General features: G+C 37.2%; 1 protein-coding gene across 1 annotated transcript in view; it reads left to right on the top strand.

The window, feature by feature from the left end:
- The window catches only part of LOC126766995 (uncharacterized), a 188,537-nt gene that overhangs the window by 134,217 nt on the left and 35,230 nt on the right, over positions 1-19,090 (top strand). The gene's annotated exons all lie outside the window — the stretch shown is intronic.

The following is a 19,090-nucleotide window of genomic DNA, read 5'->3' as shown; positions in this document are numbered from 1 at the left end:
TTCTTGCTTTTTTTGCAAGTTAAGAGAGATGAGTGAAAAGAACTAACCACGTGTTTGTAAACAACTGCAAATGTTCCTAAAATTTTCAAAAATCATTGGCATTAATGAACTAAAATGTAATTTGTAGTTAAATCACGGTAAAGGGTGATATATTTCGAGGTTCCCTACTTTTTTCAACAGAACTTTCACAAGAACTTGAGATTTCATGGGGAATGTTTATTATCGTTCGAATACACATTATTTGTCATTCATTTTGAAGATTATATTTTTCAAATGTTGGCCGATGCTCCGTCTCAGATGATCGATCTTTTGAATCCAATTTTCGATGACTCGTTCGAGCATTTCGACTGATAATTGGCGAATGACACGCGTGATGTTTTACTCCAATCCCTGAATCGAAGCGGGATTGTCCGCATAGTCATGAGACTTTACCTATCCTCACAAGAAAAAGTCTAACGCTGTGAAATCACACGAGCTTGGTCGAAAATCGATCAGCTCAACACGTGAAGTTATCTGCTCACCGAAGTGTTCTTTCAATAAATCCATTGATTGATGCGATGTGTGGGAAGTGGCGCTGTCTTGTTGAAAGTGAATATCGCCGAGATCACGGGCTTCAAATCCAGGCAATCAAGTAGACGGTTACCATGGCGGGAATAACGGTCGCAATTGACGGTAACGTTTTCACCGGCATCATGTTTGAAGAAATATGGACCGACGATGATTCCACCGGCCCACAAACCACACTGAACCGTTGTTTCTTCTCAATGTTTTCGGATAATTTTAAGGAAACCTTGAGAACCATTCTCACCTTTATTAGATTCTCTTTCAGACTGTACCACAAATTTATCCAGCCCTAATTTCTAAATTGAACTTTAGTTTAGTTACTACACGGATGATAATGACATTTTTGCATCACATGATATCCACAAATCGCATTCGATGCAACGATGAGCTGTATGAGATATATTACGACATTGACATAGTTCAGCGAATTAAAAGACAGCGGATACGCTGGCTAGGTCATGTTGTCCGAAAACACTCCAGCTCTGAAAGTATTCGATGCAGTACCCGCCGGGGGAAGCAGCGGAAGGAGGAAAACTTCTACTCCGTTGGAAGGACCTGGCTTCGCTTGGAATATGCAATTGGCGCCACGTAGCGCAAAGAAGAAACGACTGGCGCGCTGTTGTTAACTCGGCTAAGAAGAAGAAGAAGAAGACATCCACAAATTCATTTGAGCTGCGATGTAGACTCAGTCGCATGACTAATTTATTTCAGTCACAGCTTATGATGTCTCTAGTCATACCGTAAGTCTTTTGAAAATTATAATTGCTTACCTTCTCAGCAAGTATTCGCCACGCTCTCTCCTCTTGTCTCACTTGCAAGCTTTTCCAAAGGATCACCACAGTTTAAATCTAAAACTGACACTCCAACTTAACCCCGTTTAACTTAACCTTGTATTATTTCGAGAATTTTATGATCCATTTATCATAGCTTACAACTTTCCGCCAGACCCCCACAAAAACTCCAATTACTCACTAAGTTTATCATAAAACCTGCACACACGTGGAGGCTATGGTGCAAAGAGAATGCGTAAGGCAGACCCGCACAACAGCCTCAATCTGTGGCTGATGCATCCAATTCATTTCGAATGCCAACGAGGTCTACGCCAGATAATACAAATGCCCACATTTGTTAATGCTACCTTTTGCGGTTGCGGCAAATCATGGCTGTCCATACATTTTTGCAATTTGCCGCCGCTCTGAAATTGCCAGTGAATGAACGTGAAATTGCTCTGCGCCACGAGCGTGTGCGAAAACTTTTATCTCTAATACGAGAAGTTTCTTTGTAGACTTTAGTTCAATGAAACGATTACTCAAACTATGTATAGCATAGTTGCAATAGCCACAACAACAATAACGGTAACAGCAGCAGCAGTGCGGCTGACCATCAGCAGTCATGCTCTAAGCCGATACGGTGACGAAGCTCAATAGTAACGGTTTACTAGTATTATTTATTTGACGCGACCCCCTCTCAACACCCCCAGCAGCCCGATCTGTTGGTATTCGTGACGACTAACTGCTGATTGGATTTGTTTGCGTTGTTCTTTACTCGTTATAGTTTACTTGCATTCGACGCTCTTCCTCTCAGCCTCCTCGGTGGCTTCAGAGCTGTCATGCTCGAACTCGTGCATTCGCACTCTTTTGGGATTCCAATATTGCGTTGATTGAAAAATTGTGCAACATTGGGCGAGAAGGACAAACTTTTCAATGCGCACACATACGCACATATACGTGAAAGTACGCGTGTGTGTGTGTGCATTTGAGTATAATGCAACAGCGTCAAATTGATGTCGCGCCCGGTCGTCTGCGATTAATGCGAATTTTTATGCGCACTTCGGAGGCGCTTGATTTTTAAATCGCCCACAACAACAACAACAACAGCAACGAAAAGTAAGAACTTTAACAAGCGTTATAAGTCATATTTATGCTGTTTGTATGTATGCGAAAGTGTGTCGGCGGTGATGACAATCAGATACTCACTCACACATATTTATTTATTGTGATATTTATTATTAAAATTCTTGTCATGGAATTTTATTGCGCTTTGCTCTTACTTTGATTGCAATTTAAATTTAAATGCATTTCTGCGGAGAATTCGCGGAAGCTGCCTACTTGCAGGTAGTTTATTTCTAGTTTTATTGAAAAGAAATTCCCTCAGAACATGAAAATAATGAAAATTTGAAGCTCTTTACTCAATGGAATGTCAAAAAAAGAAAAACGTTGACTTTACATAACCTTCACGGGGTAATTCTTTAAAAGAGTTATTCATTTCGAGGTCCTACCTTTTTAAAGAAAAAAAAAGAAGCTTCAAATTTATTGGGGAATGTTTGTTATCTTTCGAAAGAACATTCTTTGTCATTTATATTTCGAAAATTATCTCTTTCAAATGTTGGCCGCGGCTACGTCTCAGATGGTCTATCCATTGAGTCCAATTTTTGTTGACTCGTTCGAGCATATCGACTGATAACTGACACGCGTGACGTTTTGCTCCAAGGCGTGAATCGAAGCGGGATTGTCCACATAGACTTTAGACTTTAGTTATCTCCACAGGAAAAAGTCTAACGGTGTGATATCACACGATCTTGGTGCCAATCCACCATCTTGCTGTCGTCGAGATCACGAGCCTCAATTTCAGGAATCAAATGGTCGGATATCATGGCGCTAATGGTCGCCATTAACGGTTACGTTCTCACCGGCATCATTTTTGAAGACATATGGAACCGATTTTTTAAAGAAATTTGGACCGATGGTTCCACCGGCACACAAACCACACCAAACCGTTATGTTTTCTGGATGAAATGATATCTCTTGAATCTCTTTAGATTTATCTTCGTCCCGAATGCGGCAATTTTGCTTATTTACATACTCACTGAGCCAGAAATAAGCAACAAAATTTGGCTCGAAAACGTCGGATCTTCTTGGAACTTTTTAAGAGCCTATAGAGCGAAGCGATGTCGCTTAGGAAGCTCGGGCGACATCAGTTCTAACGCAAGCTGTATTTTGTATGCTTTCAATTTAAGATCTCGACGTAAAATGTGCCAAGTCTTTCCATACGTCAGTCCATACGACGCTCCACGGCCTTCGAGTACACTCTCAGCTACGGCTGCTATATCTTCTTCACTGCGTGTTGGGCGATTATGTTGAGCGAAGCGCACGAAACACGTTCTTTACAGAACCTAAATTTTCATAATAAAGCTGAAGGATTTGTAATCATTGTTCAGACGTAAGTCTTTCCATGATGGAAAGACAAACAATATTGAAGAAAAATAACATAACAGCTGGAAAGGGGCGTGTGCAAAATTTCAGATCGATATCTCAAAAACTGTGGGTAATTACAGATTGACAGGCGGACATGGCTAAATCAACTCAGTACGTCATAATGATCATTTATATCACATGGTCTCCGACGTTTCCTTCTGACAGAATTGACCTCGACTACTTGACCAATTTATGTATAGTATTATTGAGTGGAATTAGAAAGTCAAGGTTACACATATACATATATGGATATATTGGCATAGCGGAATATCTTCTTCAATATCAGTGTTTGCTCCTTGGCTCTTAAACCTTACTTGGCAGAGATCCTTCTTATATTTAATCCGCATGCAATGAAATGCCAGTCATTTCCGCTTTTCATGTCAGCTGAAGGCGATTTAACTCTGCTAGTCAAATGTCGTCGATATCCTCAACTTCCTGGAATTTTATACAAAATTTTTGAAGATTTTTTTAAGAAGGCTTGACATTTCTTTCGATGGCATTACAATATTTCAATCTATACTTATAATAAGAACGAGGCCTACCAAAAAGTGTCTATCTTGGTCAAGAACTTTTCGAACTTCACAAGCACAATGAGAAAAGGCGAGCTAGGCGGGAATGGCAGTTAAATCGCTCCCCTTCAACTCTGCTTCAACTGAAATCTGCTGTACGAAAGTTAAAAAAAGCGCTTAAACATGAAGAAGAATACAACACTGAAAATTATATAAAAAAATTGTGTCCAAATTCTAGCAAGCAAAACTCCCTTTGGAAAGCCCAAAAATCTTTCAAGCCACCAGTAGTTTCCAACATGCCTCTAAGACAGTTGAATGGTAATTGGGCACGTAGTGATGAGGATAAAGCAAATTGCTTTGCAAATCACCTAGAAAACGGTATTTCAACCCAATTCCCCAAAGAACAACTTTGAGTTGCCAACCTTGCCTAATACCGCAAACGAGTCGCATGTGTCTATTAGGACTTCTACTTCTGAAGTTACTAGAATAATAAAAGAACTTAACCCAAAAAAGTCACCAGGATATGACAATATTACACCAAAAATGCTAATTGAGTTACCAAATATTGCCGTAGAAGTGCTCTCTTTGCTCTTCAATGCAATTCTTAATCTCGGACACTATCCTAATTCATGGAAAAAGTCGCAGATTATCTTGATAGACAAACATGGGAAAGACTTAACACAGCCGTCTTCATACAGACCAATCAGTCTTCTATCCTGTCTTTCTAAAATATTTAAAAAAGTGTTGCTATCAAAGATGTCTCCTTTCCTCCACGAAAATAATATAATACCAACGCACCAATTCGGGTTTCGTGAAAAACATAGCACGATAGAGCAAGTAAATAGAATTACTAACGAAATAAGAAAAGCATTTGAGCACAGAGAGTACTGTTCAGCTATATTCCTAGACGTGGCTCAGGCGTTTGATAAGGTATGGCATGAGGGCCTTTTATATAAGATTAAAAATATCCTACCTTCAGAATTGTATAAAATATTGGAGTCTTATTTAAAAAAATAGAAAATTTATGGTAAAAGTGGGAGATTTCATATCTGATGAAAGACAGATAAGGGCTGGCGTACCCCAGGGCAGTGTTTTAGGCCCAACACTATACATCATATATACAGCAGATCTTCCAACAGCTAATAATATATTGACTTCAACTTTTGCGGATGACACAGCTTTAGTGAGCCGTAACAAATGCCACATAATAGCATCAAGAATACTAGCCGAGCACCTAAGGTTTGTCGAAGAATGGCTAGCCAACTGGCGTATAAAAGTTAATGAACAAAAGTGTAAGCATGTTACATTTTCGCTTAGACCAAAAATGTGTCCGGAAGTAAAAATTAATAATATTTTAGTACAAGGAATGAATACTTATCTTGGTATTCACCTCGATAGAAGACTTACGTGGAGAAAAACACATAGCGAGTAAAATAACTTGCATGAAGATAAGAGCTGCAAATTTAAATTGGCTATTAAATAAAAACTCCAAACTTAGCCTAGACAACAAAGTGCTTTTATATAAAGCGGTCATAAAGCCGATTTGGATGTATGGAATTCAACTGTGGGGTACGACCTGTGCAACTAATATAGACATAATACAAAGGTTCCAATCAAAAATGCTTAGATCAATCACGTGTTCGCCATGGTACATGCGTAATGAAAATATCCATAAAGACCTTGGTATTTCTATGGTAAAGAAAGAAGTAGAAGACAGCAAATTGAAATATATATCTAAACTCAGTGATCACCCAAACCCTTTGGCTAATGCTTTGGTACATTCCTGCAATCAAACACGCCTTAAAAGAAGAGATATGCCCGCGTACTAAGGAGCAATGTATCACCAAAACAGCTCAATCATTTGCTTGAGCGTGTCTAGTTTTTAATTAGATTTAAGATTTTATAACTTATTGTTAGGCTTTTAAAACAAAAAGCAGATTCAATAAATAAAAAAAGATATTGAAACAAAAACAAGCATAAGTGTCATATTCACCTATATAGCTCGACAATTAACTAGTAGCTAAAATCTCCATATCGTCCATGCCACGACACCATGTAGCCGGACGGGGATGATGAGTGACTTGTATAATTTGGTCTTTGTTCGTCGAGAGAGGACTTTATTTCTCAATTGCCTACTTAGTGCGAAGCAGCACCTGTTGGCAAGGGATATTCTTCGTTGAATTTCGAGGCTGACGTTGCTGATGGTGTTGATGCTGGTTCCAAGATAGACGAAATTATCTACAACTTCGAAGTTATGACTATCAACAGTGACATGGGAGCCAAGTAGCGAGTGCGACGACTGTTTGTTTGATGACAGGAAATATTTCGTCTTGCCCTCGTTCACTACCAGACCCATATTCTTCCCTTCTTTATACAACCTGAAGAAAGCATAATTAACGGTACCGCTTTTATGCCCAATGATATCGATGTCAAAGGCGTATGGCAGCAGTGGTACACTCTGGTAGTGGATTGTACCATCTCTATTCAGATCTGCAGCTCGAATTATTTTCTCCAGCAATAGATAGATAAAATTGTGAGAAATACATACATACATATATATTAGGGTGATTCAAAAAAAAATTTTTTTTTCGTTTGGTTCTCGGAAAAATAGGTTCCTAGACATCTCTAAGAAAGCCTCTCCAAAAACCTATGAGTTTCATCATTCATAATGATTTTTTTTCATTGAGTTATAAAATTCATAAGAAAAAAAAAATCAAACTTCAACCGTTAATATCTTTAATTATATGTATCTGCCTAAAATTATCTGTAATTCAAGAACCAAAATAACCTATTGTTATTATAGATGAATACAGGTAGTGATAGAACCTTTAGTCAAAATTTTTTCAAAGTGGCACATTTCAGTAAAATTTTTTCCTTACAAATATTCTAAGAAGATGAAAATTTCTAGTCGATTAGTCCAGCGATTTCAGCGAAATTTTTTTCACCGACTTCGAAAACGGCGTTTCGAGAAAAACATATTTAAAGTTTTGTAAGCCGATTACACTAAGTTAAAAAATTCTTACAAATATGCTCATACCCCCGAAACTATTTGACGGATCAACTTTAAATTTTCGGAGAATATTCTCAAACATAGGTACAATGGATTTATTAGCAAAACATCGTTTTATTTTTAAATCCACAAGTGCATAAACCCATTAAAACTCTATTTTAAACATGATGTATTCAAAACTCGTCAGTAACTAACTAGTCTAGTTACCAAACTCTAGATTTGAGTCGGACGCTTCAACTATTGAGATATACATACTCTCACGAGCACCTCGAACACAACCAACCCACACATAGCAAATAATGTTTGTAAATAAAAACCATGACGATCGTAGCGCATTCAACTGTGGAGCAACCGCAAGAACGTCCAATCGGAGAGTATGCGAAAAAATACGTTAGAGCGCACACGATCCACAAGCAATAGCAACAAAAAACAACAAGTGAGCACTGGAGTTGCAACAACAAACACATCGATTACACATTGACGGCGCTGCTGGCGGTGACGTCGCGCAAAGAAGTTAACTGGAACATATGTAACTACCGGTGGCAATGCCGTTGACTGGCGCTGACTGCGGTTGACTGCGAATCGGCTGCCGGAGAGAGTGTCCGCTTGACTGGGCCGTCGCTTGATTGCCATAAGAAAATGCTAAGCCAGTTAGTTGGAAGTCGTTTTCGGTTTCAGTTGTGTGAAACGTGTTCGTCTGGCAAACAGTCGCCGTAGACGTCTCAAGTGGTGATCGCTGGTGGAGTGAAGCATTAAAAAGAATTTTTGAAAAATAATAATTAAACAAAATATTAATAAATCAAGTGCTAGTTTGTCGTTTAAACGTGTACGCATTGCGTGCTTCGGCGTTTATACAAAACGCTTTCAACTGCAGGTCTATGTATGCGTGTGTGTATGCACAAGTATGCCTCGATCGTAATCTATAGTGTGCGCGGGTGTCAATCGGTTGGTATTTAGCGAGAAATAGTTAAGCGCGTAGAAGCGGAAGTGTTTCGCAAAGACAAGTGCACGCGATTTACCTTCTATGTACGCACACACATACACAGAAACATACGTGTATGTGTGTGAACGCGATTTTTAGGCGTTTTTGTTGTTTATTTATCATTGTTTTGGCTGCATTATTGGCCAGTGTGAAGATCGCTAATTCGTATTGCACGTCCAATGCCTTTTCACTGCAACAACAATAACGACAACAATCAGTCCAACAACAACAGCAACAAAGCCGACCAAAACGAAGTTGGAACAATCGCAAGTAGGTAAACTACGAAAAGCAACCTTAAAGGAGAATGTGAAAGCCAGTTAAAGCCAAAAGTGAGCAATAAGCAGCAATAAAGTATAAATTTCCAAAAACAAAAACAAACACATAAAGAAAAAGAAAAGTGTGTAAAAGAGTATAGAAAACGGCGACAACGGCTGACTAAAAATTTGACCTTTTTGGTGTGTGGATGACGATCGCTTTATACTTATTTACATACACACGCACATGCACACATACATATGTATGTATGTCAGCATAGTTAAGACGTTTGGTTTTAACGGTCGTTTACGGGCCAGCGAATGTGCGTGCGCGTGTGTGTGTGTGTGTTAGTATCTGTGTCGTCACAGTCAGAAACGAAGCGGTCGCATGTTTTAGGCAAGCACGAGCTGCTAATGCTGCTGCTTTTGCTTTTGTTGTTGTTGTCGCGTTTTTATCTGCTATTTTTTCTTCTCTGCTTTTGCTTGCTGTTTTTGCAAGGCGCACAAAACGAAAATGTATATTGTTATTTTTGTTGTTGTTGTTGGCAACAAGTACCTGCAAGATCCACAACAACATGCCGCGTTCTCAGCGCACACGCTCGCCGCGCAAGACCTGTTCGGCGTGTTCACGAGAAGTTGTAAAAAATGAGCGCTACGGAGATCTGCTTGGACAAGCGCACACATACACACATATTTATATATGTATGTATATGTATGTATGTATGTGTATGCATGTATGTATGTGTATGCATAGGACAACAATAAATAATAACAAGTTTATGGTGCTAAAACCTGGTGGCCGATTGTGGCAGCCAAACGAGCTAAGCGAGCCAGCACTAGCCACTCGCTCGCCGCCGCTGGCAACCCAATTTAAATGGAAACAAGTTGCATGCGCGCAGTGTTTTGCTGCATTTGTATATGGAAAACTAAACGTTTTAAATAAAATCGCTTTAATTTGCAAAGTAGGCGCTTTGAACATTTATAAATCATTAGTTCTTTAATTTGTTCCAGAATGCATTTAGGAATATGCGGCGCGTAAATGAAAAACCGCATGCTTCGAGCGAAATTGTGAATTGCTCATGCCCACTTTCATGCATACATATGTATGTACATACATACAAACAACATACAGAGTTATAGTTAATGTTAGTTCAGTTTTTTTGTAGAGATTTGAGGCACCCTAACGATAAGACTGCAAAACCACATCCGAACAGTTAAAATAGTTCTTATAATTAGTCAGTGTTCATAACAATTTCGTTATAAACTCTAAGGAATTCTATAAAAGTTGACTGATTCATTAAATTTTCGAAATAGAGGCACGATTTATCAGATTTATATAGCTCACTGAGACACGTCTTGCAGAGACTTTTACATATGTAATCTTAAAGTCGTAATCAATATTCGTATTATACAACTTCTCCAGAAAGAGCATTCCTATGAATGTTGAAAATCAATTTAATTTCGTAAAGCTTTCTCCATTTACTTCACAAAATGTATAAGAATCCACAAATTTACTTGAACAACGTTCTTTCGAACACCACAAAGGTTATCTGTCAGAATGGGGCCAAAAAATACTTCCTTTTACCTTTTCGTTGAATTCCAAAGCCAGATTCTTGAAGAAAAATAAACTTGTTTTCGACAAATAAATACAAATGTTTTACAAGTGAGTTTAGGAATCGAATACAGTCAAATGTATTGGACAAATAATAAAGGTTGTTAATTACTTCGGAACCATCTATTGGCTTTTATGATAATAAAGTACGCGGAAATTGTAAATAAAACGCAAAATATTTAATTACTCATCGATATTACACTTATACCAACGCTTTTTCCAGTCCTCGAAACACTTTTTATAAGCAATTTTTGGGATGACCTTCAACTCCTTCAACGAATTTAGTTTTATCTCTTCGATCGACCGAAAACGGGTTCCACGGAGCGGCAATTTCAGTTTGAGGAACAAGAAAAAATCACACGGAACCAAATTTGGTGAATACGGTGGTTGACGGTATTCATTGCGTTTTTGGCTTTAAATTCGCTCACAATAGTGGCTCGATTCAAAGCTGTATTATCATCGTGTAAAATCCATGAATTGTTTTCCACAATTCCGACCGTTTTCGACGAATGCTCTCACGCAAACGCCTCAATAAGGCCAAATAGAACTCCTTAGTGAGCGGCTATTCTTCCGTAATAAATTCATGATGCACCAAACCACGAATGTCGAAAAAAACAATGAGCATCACTTTGATTTTCGAGTGGCTTTGACGGTTTTTTTTTTGTTTTTTTGGTCTCGGCTAGTTTTCACCTTCATTCCGATGATTTTTAACTTGTTTGCATGCGAAAACTCATAAACCCATGTTTCATCGCCAGTTATAATACTCTCCATGAATATGGGATCCGAATTTGAACGACCTGTTTACTGTACTCTTTTCGCAAAAAATTCAGCTTTATCGAGACGAGTCAAGCGAGAACACGTTCCATACCCAAAATATCCACCAAATCATTCGAACGGGCTCGCGTGAGCTGTCGAGCTCTCTTGCCATCACGTTTTTCAAACACTAGATTCTTCAATCTTTGAATAGGGCGAAGTTCGTCCAGAACGAGGCGTGTTTTCGATGATCTTTCGGCCGTTTTCGAAGACTTTGCACCACTTGCAGGCTTGTGTTTTTGATAAAAACTGAATCACTGTATGCCATATATACATTCGTAACGATTCCGCACACGAAACTTGGTTGGAAATATAAAATTTGAGAGAAATACTTTATTCGATATTTTAATCCATTTTAGAAATAGCAAAGCACTACTAAGGTGTATCGACTTAAGCAGCTGCTGTAAACAAAATGGCTGACAGATCGCGCTCACATTTGGCACAGTTATTAAGGACAGTCCAACCAACCTAGCAAAATACATATTTTTGAAATGTCATTTACCCGTAAAGTGTTCTTATTACAAAAATATTTGAAATTGCATATTTTTTCACTGGAGTTTAGGGTTTTCCGAGTATTTTCTCATCCATACGTGACATTAGCAACAATTACAAGCTGAATATCTTAGTATTAGTGATCTCCGTTTCGATAAAGCAATGATCTTTCGCGCGACTAACACCTTAATAACAGTAATAATTTTTATATACAAGTTGTTACTAAGCCCCGAAGAATTACATAACAACATGAAAACATGCTAATTATTTTCAATTATTGACAAAAGCCCAAATGAACTTTAATCAAAGTGATCATGCCACTTATTTATAGAGTGTTGTGGTGCTTCATAACCCAAATTCATGTTGCCGTGCCTTCACAAAAACCTTAAATCACGACTCACTATATATCTTAGATAAACAAACTGGATTATACATAAGTAATATACACCACAATAGCAAAAAAGTATAAATAATTGAAATTAAGAAAAAGCACAAACAATGGCTTGTATCAGCTGCGATCACGATCATCGTCAATAACCGGTTAAGCAAACACAACGCACGACTACATACGAATAGTGGCTATCTGTATATGCTATATATGTACATACATACACTCTTATGCATCTTTTCCGATCACTGATCGCTTTAATATCATTCAATTACGTACTTTGCAAGTCTTGCATTTGCTTTATGAACGCCAGTAAGAGCAACAATAACAAAACCGGTGCTAATTTTATTACCCGTACCAAAAATAACAACAACGGAGCATAATTTTCCCCTCCATTTATGCTAACACCTTTAGTGTAAATTTGTGTGATTGCGCTTAGAAATAGTTATAAATATATATGTACATACCAATAAGTATGTGGATATATCTCTGTCTACCCAAGTTGATATAAATACATAAGTATATTTACAATTTGTGGTAAATACCCGCTGATAACATATGAAAAAGACTGTATACTCTTACGAATTTACAGCTGCTCTTTCATATCTATCCAACTTTAAGCTATCAAAAGATAATAAAAAATTTCAAATGATTGATAAACGTTATTTTTAGCTGTTCGTTCATATGTAAATTGATTCGAAAGCGTTCAAATATTATGAACATTGAAATTGACTGTTATCAACGAAGTTATATTTACATTACAGTCTTTTAAGTTCGCTTTCTTAAGACGGCAATTGGTGAAACGTGAAGTGAAACTCACTCATGCCGACAAATGTGTCTCCTTAGTATGCTACAAAAGTCAACATTGAAGACTAATGATGAAGTGACAGATGGCAGCAAAATAAAATTAAATTGTCTGAAAGCGATAATTACGCTGCCGGGGAACTTACGTTCTGTCAGGACACCAAAGTTGCTGAAAAGGCTGGCAAACTACAAATTCATACCAATTTGGTATCCAAACTTATTAGTAAACAATTAGTGGAAAATTCAAAGTATCCGCAAATACACTCATATGTTCGTCACATGTTTGCATATAGCCCGGTGTGTACCATATGTTCTGTTTAGTTTATGTGGACTGAGCTCTCTTGAAAACGCATATAGTTAACCTTCAAAGCGGCAGTGTGACTTTGAATACCAAAATCTAATTAGCAAAAGAAATATTCGGGTAGGTTTTGCAATTTAAAAGGTCGACCAACAAGAATGGCGGGGAAATAAAACACTCAAATTTGGTTAAAATGTGTTCTGTTGTTTTTTTATAAATGAATTGTGGACCAAGTTGCCACCATGGCTCCCTTTGCGTATCTCCAGCTGTTTACGACAACTTCCGAAGATCCGGTGCAGCAGTTTGGCTGGAATTTCGGCTATAGTTACTGATTGATTAGTGGTTTTGATTTATCATACTTCCAGAGAAAATAATCTAAAAGCGTTAAATCGCATACTCTTGACTGGACCATTTCGCTAATTAACGAGTTGTCAAACTTTGCACACAATTTGTCCTAGTTTAGGCTTGAAAAGTGTATTTTGAAAAATGGGGATCGTGCGTGTCGACTTCATTAAATTCCGGGAAAGAGTGTCGGTCAACATCATCAATATCGTTTCGAAAGAAGTAAGCCCCAATGCTGACAAGGGGATGCAAATGCAAGAAATAGACCTCATTTGAGAATATAATTTTTCGTTCAACATCGAAAACGTGAATTTACGTAATAATTTTGGACAATTTTCCAGCGTTGTACCAACTTGAAACGTGACATAATGGAATTACAAACCTTTCTGAACACATTACCAAATTTAACACAAATCCATAAACAATCATGGACAAATTTTCAAATCAAGTCTTTTCATTCTTTCATCCAAATTTGACAATCACATCTTCTACTTCTTTATTGGTGTAAACACCGCTTACAAGGTTACAGCCCAGATTACAATAGCGCGCCAGCCGTTTCCTCTATTCGCAATATGTCGGCAATTCGAGATTCCAAGAGTAGATCTTCCTCCACCTGGTCTTTCAAACGGAGTAGAGGTCTTCCTCTGCTTCCCCCGGTGGACACTGCATCGAATACCCAAAAAGTTGGACGACATTGACTAAGCCAGCGCAGCCGCTGACTCTTAATTCACTAAACTATGACAATGGCGTCGTATATTTCGTACAGTTTATCGTTCCATCGACTGCGGTACTATCCGTTGCCAATCCGCAAAGGATCATAAATCTTCTGCAGGACCTTTCTCTGGAAAACTCATTAGCCAACACTACAGATGTTGTTATCATCCCTGCCTCTACACCATATAGCAGGACGGAGATGATGAGTGATTTGTAGAGTTGGGCCAGGTCGAGAGAGGACTTTACTTTTCAATTGCCTACTCATTTCGAAGTAGCACCTTTTAGCAAGAATGATTCCGCGTTAGATTTCAAGCCCGATATTATTGTTAGTGTTAATGCTGGTTCCAAGGTAGAGGAAATTAACTACGTTCCCCTGCGGGTACGGGGGGACCCCTCCGGGTTCGAGGGGAAACCGAATATATCCGCGATAAGGCATGCCTGCCGTAAGAGGCGACTAAGATCCTGGTCACCAGTCCAGAGCTGTATGGAAGCTCAACTGGTCGTAGCTTCGGCTACAAGGTCAATACCAAAGACTTTAACCTGGTACCACGGGGAGCAGTAGCCCCTGGAGTTCGCTCCAGTCTGCTCATTGGGTTTGGCCCTTTGTGGAGATTCGTGGTGGCTGTGGTTAAAACCCAAATCGCGGGAAGAACTGACTTTGTCAGTCGAATGTGGAGTTGCATTGCAACCGAGCAACGGGCCTCGAGCCCTACCAAGGTGGTTAGTGTGTCCATGCCACACTGCCGATTGGTACTGAAAATCGTTACCCAGTTTTCAGGGCGCTGATCGACGCATTGTATTGATCCGTTGTGCTTTTGAGCACCGTGGAGTTAAGCTGTCGCCAGCAGGATCCCACAATAAACACTATCAGACGTTGTCAACACTGAAATGCGAGTCAAGTCTCCAATGCCATGACTGTTTCTTTGATGAGAGGAGATATTTCGCGTTGCCTTCGTTATTTTTGCGCATCAAGCTAAGACAATCAATAATAAGACGTACGGTAGTTTCAAGTTCTGCTGATCCTACACATTGTCCCTAGAATGTGTATGATCCGCTGAGTTCCGCTGCTCAGACAACCTTCTCGAAAATTTTATTAAATAATCAGAAAATGTAAATCGCATGACACCCTCTTTGAAACCTTGTTTATTATCAAATTATTTAATAAGCGACACTTTTGTTATTATTATCCAATTTCCAGAACAATTTATAAAACTCCCTCCTCCCTACGGAGGAAGACACTCAACACCAATTTAAGTCATTTTTAAATATATGTATACATGTATGTATGTATATATGTATGTATGTATATACACTTAATAAACTTTAATGCACTGACAAAGGGAAGTATCAAATTAAGTAATTGTAGGAACTTACTTACTTGCGACGTGCTAAATCAATGGAACGTGCATATCATTATCGCCAAGCCTTGACTCGAAGAGAGAAAACAATAATAAAAACAAACAAAAAAGCAAAAATCGGTAAAGATTCCCAAGTTGGGATCACTGATCGTATTATACAATACAATACAGCAAAAGCGTCACTCGTATGACTAAAGACAATTGAATGCAATAAAATTAATTGTGCGACGAGAAACAGCAGTTAATTCGCTTTTATTATATTTCGCCGTATACAGTAACTAACAAAAGTAAATACATATATGTATGTGTGTGTGTTAGCGCAACAAATTTGTTAGCAATGTGTAAAATGCTGTAATGAATTGCATATTTGACGCATTCACATGCACCTTTGTTGTTGGCTTGTGTGCATTTCACAGCCACACACACACACTCTCTCATATTTCAAACGCCCGTTTGGCAGTGAAAGTGAATTGTCGCGTCGCGTCGAGTATTATTCGCTTTTCATTGTTTTCCAGCGCAAAGCAAAAAGCCCCAACAATTTGCTAGACAAAACAAACGGCAAATATGCAACTAACACACATGTATATTTATACATACAAACATATTTGTAGGTGTATTAAAAAATTTCCCGTAATAATTTTTCCATTTCCCGTTGTTTTGCTTTCCATCGTCGACGTCGTCGTCGTCGTCTTTCCGCAGTAACTGTCAACTGTTTTTGCTTTCTAGGCGTAAAGTTGCAGTTCCCGACCGATAAATAGAACCACATTTGTGAAGAAAAATTATATATATTTTTTTTATTATACCAAGTTTTAGTGGAATAAAATGTAAATACAGATTTTAAGAGTTATCAGTCAATAACCTCAGGTCCCCTAAGACTCTGTTACGTCACTGGCTGACATAAATTTACAACTTTACAGCTGCCTACCGCATAATAGAGACATTTTCGCACAAAAAAATGTAATTGTATGTTTTATAACGGTTTTCGCTAAGCCAAAATAATGGTTCAGATATTCATTTATTATCTAAAGAGTGATCCATTTCGAGGTTCTTTAATTTTTAAAGAAAAACCACAGAAACTTCAAATTTAACGGAGATAGTTTATTATCATTAGAAATAACCTTCTTTGGCATTTATTTTTTGATGATTATCTCTTTCGAGTGTTGGCCGCGGCTACGTCTCAGATGGTCCATCCGTTGAGTCCAATTTTGGATGATTCGTTCAAGCATTTCGACTGGGAACTGGCGAATGACACGCGTGATGTTTTGCTCCGAGAACTGAATTGAAGCGGGATTGTCCGCATAGACTTTAGGCTTTACATATCCCACGGCCAATCGACCGGCCCAAAACGTGAAATTCTCTCAATAAATCCATTGCTTGATGCGATGTGTGGGAAGTGTTGAAACCAAATATCGCCGAGATCACTAGCTTCAATTTTAGGCATCAAAAAGTCGGTTATCATGCCACGATAATGATCGCCATCAATAGTTACGTTCTCACCGGCATCATTTTCGAAGAAATATGGACCGATGATTCCACCGGCATCGCAAACCACATCAAACCGCTGTTTTTTCCGGATGAAATGGCAGCTCTTGTATCTCTTCATGTTCACGGTTGATCTGTTAAAAAAAGGCTATGGAAAAAAGTACCTTTACTTGCATCACCCTTTAGAAATTCACATTTGGAAGAAGAAATACACTTTTGTGTGTTATAAAAATGTTTGGAGAGTACAAATAACGGTATTGATACTCAGTTATTATTTAGGAATTCAAACATAAAATTTACGAACTTACAGTTGCCTACCGCTTAACCTACCGTTTCTTCATTGACTAAGCCATCACATTGACTGAAGAGCTAATCAGCTAATTAAAAGTGTATTCTGAGCTTAGTTGTGTCACTAATGCTGTCATTAGTCGGTAGTAAATTAATAACTTCTGAAAAGTATTATTCGAAAACATAAAGTGTAGGAGAGACATTTCCTTCCGCGTTTTGAGTTCTTTTGACGCTACATTACTTCTGAGGCTCTTGGTGCATAGCTAGCCAACTCTGTAGGACACCTGTCAACCAATATTAACCATTCCCGCAAATTCTGTAACAGAAAATGCAAAAAAGCCACAAGCCACTCAGCCAACTCCACAGGCCCGCCAACCATAAAGGCCTCCAATAGGGTTTATGCAAAATACCTTTGCTTTTAGCCCTGCAACGACAATAGCAGTAATAATGACAACAAGTAGAAGAGCAGAAAAGCGGGAAAACAAAAGTGCAACAGTCAACAACAATGTGGCAAGCAGCATTAGGTATCGTCAACACAATTAGATGCAACATAAGTCGGTTTAATGGTGTGCGTGTGTTTTTGCTCATTTCCCCTTCTTTCCAACCAACAACTAACAGGGCAATGTGATAGTAATTCTTTATTGTTGTTGTTGTACAACCATATCTGACATTTAACGGCAACGAAGTTTATTAAGTTGCAATTTGTGTTGCACATTCACGTGCCGCATGTGGCAGTGAATTGCGAAAACCAAAAGCAGAAGTGAGAAAAAGCTGTAAAGTAACTAAAAAAGGAGCGCATAATAAGCAGACAGATGAAAAAACAGCAAACAGTAAGCCAACGGTGCGCAAAACAGCTTTGGAGTTAATAAAAGAAATTAAAATTTTGCAGAAAATAGAAACAAAAGCATGAACAGGTAAGCAAACGGCGACGCGTTGCCAACCATTTGCACGTACAATTATTATTTAAATTTTTTGTGATTTTTTATACTTTAATTTTTTGTGTTTATTTTGTTATATTATATTTATTCTTATTATTTTATTTTATTTTTTTTGTTTATAATTTATTTATTTTATTTTATGTTTTCTTTTTGTTTTTTTTTCTTTTTTTATTTATTTATTTTTATATAATATTTATATTAAATAATATAGTCCATTTTATTTTCATAATTTTTTATTTTGTTAAAATATTTTGTTTTATTATAAATATTTATAATTTATCTATATTATTTTAAATAGATTTCGTATTTTACTGTTATAATTTGAGTTTTAATTTATTTTTAATAATTTTTGTAGTTTTTAGTGCCATTGTCTGTTTACTTTTTCCCCCTTTTTGTGTTTATTTCAAACTCTGCGACTTTTAGGCGAACATAGAGTTATTGTAGTTTCTCTTAGGTTGTTGTTTTTGTTTTTTAAAACATTTATATGCACATATTTATTTGTTTACTTTAAATATTTGTTAAAAGCGGGCAAGCTTATGTAAAAAAATAATAAATAATTAACATTTGAATTAAATGTTTTTTTGTTTTGTTAATCGAATATCTTAATTAAAAATATTTTTAAAATTTCTAATCGCAAAAGGATTAAAAAACAAGAAATTTAATCCTCAAAATTAACCTAAAAATTATATTTAAATTTAATTTTAAAGTAAAAAAAAAAATACATTTTAATTTAGTTTAATTTAATCCTCAAATTATATTTAATTTTTAATTTTAAATTTAAAAAAATATCATTTTTAATTTTATTTAATTTTACCCTCAAAATTGTCTTAAATAATTAATTTTCTTAATTTTAATTTTTTTTAATTTATATTTAATTTAATTTAATTTTACCCTCAAAATTGGCTTAAAATTAAATTTAATTTTTAATTAAAAAAAAAAACTTTTTTTTTTAATTTTTGAGCCGATTATTATGCTTACAATTTTTTAA

Source organism: Bactrocera neohumeralis, chromosome 2, assembly GCF_024586455.1.
Source record: "Bactrocera neohumeralis isolate Rockhampton chromosome 2, APGP_CSIRO_Bneo_wtdbg2-racon-allhic-juicebox.fasta_v2, whole genome shotgun sequence".
Taxonomy (NCBI): Eukaryota; Metazoa; Arthropoda; class Insecta; order Diptera; family Tephritidae; genus Bactrocera; species Bactrocera neohumeralis.
This window is presented reverse-complemented; position numbering and strand designations above follow the sequence as displayed.